At 33.1% G+C, this 5,000-nt stretch overlaps 1 protein-coding gene across 1 annotated transcript in view; it reads left to right on the plus strand.

Moving 5' to 3' along the window:
- Positions 1-4,926: 4,926 nt before the first annotated feature.
- Positions 4,927-5,000, plus strand: part of LOC137616445 (mitochondrial glutamate carrier 1-like) — a 176,338-nt gene continuing 176,264 nt past the window's right edge. The window contains 1 exon segment of the mRNA XM_068346198.1: positions 4,927-5,000. This exon segment is cut by the window's right edge and continues 61 nt beyond it. The gene's annotated coding sequence lies outside the window, so the exon portion shown is untranslated.

Consider the following 5,000-nt stretch of genomic DNA (forward strand, 5'->3'; position numbering starts at 1 on the left):
TCATGCCATGTGGCCAAACACAATAACAAATTAATTCTATCCAAGTTGATGTCTTTATCTTCTTTAGTTTCATGTTAACAAGTTCCCTAAAAGACAGTACCAAAACTGCCCCTCATTTTGTAATGGGAAAATTATTCCGATTTAAAACGAAACGAAATAAAAATATTTTTTTTTCTTTTAACTATCAAGAAGATAAATTTGTGAGGATAAAGTATTTATCTAGTAGGGAATTTCACCTGTTAACATCTTGCCCCGATTAAGCTAAGAACAAATAATCGTCCCTCCATTCAGTAAATGTTTTTTATCCCATTACTGGCGTCTTCTATTTATTTAAATGAACCAAACAAATGAGGATTGAAGAGATTACAGAGTAGACTATACCACAAAAATGCCGACGGATATGTTTGCCAAGCGCCATTCACACGAGTAAATTTTAAAACTATGTTCATTCTGTTTTACACTACAGATACTTAAGTGATGTTCGGTATGTCATGAATGTCGAGTACTCAGGGAAAAAGACCAAAACAACACGTGTGGGTGACGTTGACCCTGTGTTTATTTAGTTTCGTACTATTTTCTTTCTTTCTTTTAATGAAACGAAAAGTTTGTTTGTTGGAAGCCTATAGACATCTGCGTTGACTTTTGGTCAATCATATTTATCTGCTGTAGTAGACGTGGGCTTAAATTTCTGAACATTTTACATTCCCGAAATTATAAGTTGTCTTAGGTAAATGTTTTCTCTTCGTCACTCGATTGTACTTTCATTATTTTAAAAGTATGTGCTTTTGTGTGATGATATGTACTGTAATAATCCTGTCCGTTTGGCCCTTTCTCGCAACACTCTCCCTTATTTTTTAACTGCTGCTCACTTGTGTTTATAAGTATGTGTTAAATTATTTTAACTCCGATTGTCATTTTTATCTTCTTGCGTTATTCCCTTTTCTTATTTTTGTGTATGCAAAGTTAAATATCTAGGGGAAGAATATTCAGTTATAAGATAAAATGTTAATTTTAATCATTCGATATGAATAAGAGCATAGATAAATTATAAAAAAAAAAAATCCTAACAATAATGCAAATAAAAATCGGGATAATTAAAATTGTTATTTCATACTAACGCAAGTCTAATCCTCCCAATAATTTCGCGTTTCTGCTAGTCACCCTACTAAAGAAAATAACACTTGTTGCACATAGGACACTGTACAACAAGAACAAAAAGAAACAAACTAACCCAAAAGGGTAAAGGGAACTGGGTCCCCTAAGGATGTAACCTCCCCTGGGACAGCAGGAGTCAATAAATCAATCGTATCACGAGGTAACGCAATTCGGTCATTTCTCCAACCTGACGAAGACACGACTTCCTTTACTTAAATCTCGCTGAGCAATTTAACAACCTGCAGTCACGCATGTAATACCGGCCGTAACCTGATACGGTTAGCGTGAATAGCATTTTTTAAAACTTTTCGATGCACATTGATACACACTGTGCACGTTGTTGTCAAATTGTTCGGAAAATCATCTAGGAATAACGGCATGATTGTCAGGGAGTTTACTGGTTCATGTCGGATCGAGTGAGGGGAAGGGTAGGGGTAGTGTGAAGGATATTTATATCTTTTTCTGAGTTTATCAGAGCTACTGGTAGAAAGATTGTGGGTAGGGGCAAACCCCGCTGCAAGTTTACAATAAGCTAAATTTAGGTAATGTGCCCTTTCTTAATCAAGTTTTTATCCCTAGTCCTTAATTGTCAGTTATTAAGAAAACGAAGAAAGAAATGTGGTCTTCAGTGTTTCATTCTTTTGAGACTGTTTATGATTTTAAAAGTGAATATGGTCTGTTGGTTACTTTTTTTTAATAACTAGTAGGCATCTTTCCACAGCGCTTGTAACCACATAAAAAGACATTGTTTCCACTTCCTACACAAGTTATAGTAATTCATTCTGTCAGTAAGTTATGTTTTATATCATACCAATTTAACTTGTATTCCTAAATTCATGGGCTTTCTATAAAATTTAAGATAGGTTCGTTAAATTTAGGTAAAATCTGAAAGGTGGCGATAGAAGAGAATTGAAAGGAAGATGGTATGGAGTAGAAAGTAAGGAGCAGTTTATATATAGATTTTTTTTATAATAGGAAAGTGGAATAAAATTGAATCGGAATGTTTGCGTGTTGGGCAGACATTTCAGTGTATGATCGGATCGGATATGTTATGCAGTTGTAAACATTTTAAAAATTAACAGAAAAAGATAGAATTATATGGGCTTACTGGGTGGGAGACCATTTCTCCCATATTGGTTATTTTTTCTTTACTTCTATTCTGTTTGGAAGAATACTGTCTTTTCAGCATATCCCTTTTATTCCACTTAAAAAAGATTCGTGTTGGAAAGATAATAGCCTAGGCTACTTCTTTGGCAATTTTACATTGGGCATATAACCAAATGGAAATGTAGCCTATTCATAAATCATGTGATATAGCCTCAAAGATTGACTAGGAACACTTGTAAATTAAACTCATGAATAATTTATGACCAAAAATATACAGCAATGATACGAAAAATATTAAAAACTGAGATAGCAACTCTCTCTCTCTCTCTCTCTCTCTCTCTCTCTCTCTCTCTCTCTCTCTCTCTCTCTCTCTCTCTCTCTGTAACCAGGTACAAGATACTTCAATATAAGTCATGTTGACATGCCACTCAAAGATCGGATAATCTTGATTTATATATGACCTGCAGGGAATTCTTGTCTCTCGAAATCTCATTGTATAAGATTATTTATTTGTTGGCAGTTCATTTATAATGTGTTTGTTAGATTCGTTCGACTCATGCAAAAAAAAAAAAAAAGCAATATTAGAGTATGGTGACGTTGACAAAAGTTGATGGATAAAGGATTAATATAATAATGATCAAGTTCTATATATGTGTGTATATATATATATATATATATATATATATATATATATATATTTACATGTATATATATATATATATATATATATTTACATATACATATACATATATATTAAATAAATTATATATATATATATATATATATATATATATATATATATATATATATATATATATATATATATATATATTAGGTATAAAGAATCTCTCTCTCTCTCTCTCTCTCTCTCTCTCTCTCTCTCTCTCTCTCTCTCTCTCTCGTCTATATTGAAATTAACACCAGTACATAGGTACGTGCTATTAGTAGTGACTCGGCACTAATATCAATTGACTTCCTCGGTAGTATAAAGGTAAACAAATTCCTTGCAAAAACAAATCGCGTTGTATAAATGCAAATTAGATATAATTTTTTAATTATATATATATATATATATATATATATATATATATATATATATATATATATATATATATATATATATATATATATATATATATATTATAACGTCACTTGAAATCTGGTCATCCTTATTTACCCTAGCACTCACACCAAAATGCGGCGTTTGCAGGCTTGCAGCAAGCGACTGCAGTGAAATGTCATTAGAGTAAATCTTACTAGTTGCATGACACGCCTTTTCTGAGAAAATGGTCCTGCCATCGATTAGGTAACGTACGCTATCAAGGAAATAAAACTTGCTCGTATGAATAAACTATAAAGGGCGGAATACATTTCTATATATGGAATCAAATAACCTTTAGAACCATTGAATATTCTATTAATTCGCCATCGATATTATCGTTTATATGCATGTACGTAATATCTGTTCAAACGGCGAGGAATGTGTATGAAATTATGATGCGGTTTATGAAAGCTGTCAATTTTAAGTCCTTTTTTTCTTTCTTTTTCTTGGCAACAGCGTAGAATCTCGTCCGAAGGTCGTCGGTTTTTTTTTCTTTTTTTTCCAGCCCATGAAGAGTACTGCTGCTTCCAAGTTCCAGAATCTCAGGATTATTTATGTGAACAAAAAGTTCACTGTCATCGTAAAGCCAATCTTTGACGGGATTGTTTGTTTAGAATATCCTTTTATAAATCCTATAATCCATATCGAAGTTAATCAATATGATTTACGGAACTTCCATGCTTTAAAGCAAGGCCAATAGAATGCCCTTGCTTTAAAGTAGCGTTATCTGCGACAATAGACCTCATTCTTTTGTCGCGTTTCAGGCTTTACATTTTTATTCATCATGGTTTATTGCATTTAAGCAATACTTCAATGGAATGGGATAAGCAAGACTTATTGGTCCTGGCTGTGAAATGGCCACCTTTAGCTTTATTTCTGGTGTTGCTAGGACAGCTAACCTTACACACGTTCTTAGTAAAATACTGGTTGGGTAACTAGGGTTATGTAGATTGTCACCATGGATGACATTCGAGGATCCCAACGCCAGAATCACAATACTATCAATTCAATCAAAAGATAAAAAATCCACATTATCATAAACCTTCAATAGTAATTTTTCTGTCTTCGTTTTTAGTTTGTACCTCTAGAGTTATTGGTGTATCATAAAAAAACAGTGTTCCTTTAAGAAATAAAAGTCAAATATTACTACTTGTAATTAGGATTGTTCGTGACTATTGACTTGCCTGACCAAATCTTGGTATCATGCTAACCTCGAACCTAATAATGGGCTAAATAAGAAATTTATAACTGCGTTATTATAGTTCTAGTACTTTAGTAACTTTAGTGTTTTTGATATTTAAATTTATATTTTCCAGTCTTATCCTTCCATTTATTAAGAGGGAAATCAATGATTTTATTTTCTAAAACTTGCATGACATGCACCCCCCCCCCTAATTATTAAGAATGAATCGTACGTCTGGCAACCATTCATCACCGTCAGCTCATCATCAGAACACAGGCACCAGCAGTAGGCAAAGCTCAGCCGGTGGCCGTAAGTTTTATAGGCTTTGTGTGATTGTTTCTCATAGCTTAATCTTTCGTGATTTTAACGTTCCCTCGAAATGGAACACCTGATAACTTGGACATCTTATGCTTAGTTTGCCGAAGTCTGAGAGGTTGGAAAAGAAGCCACTGT

This window comes from Palaemon carinicauda, chromosome 22 (genome assembly GCF_036898095.1).
Source record: "Palaemon carinicauda isolate YSFRI2023 chromosome 22, ASM3689809v2, whole genome shotgun sequence".
Classification (NCBI taxonomy): domain Eukaryota; kingdom Metazoa; phylum Arthropoda; class Malacostraca; order Decapoda; family Palaemonidae; genus Palaemon; species Palaemon carinicauda.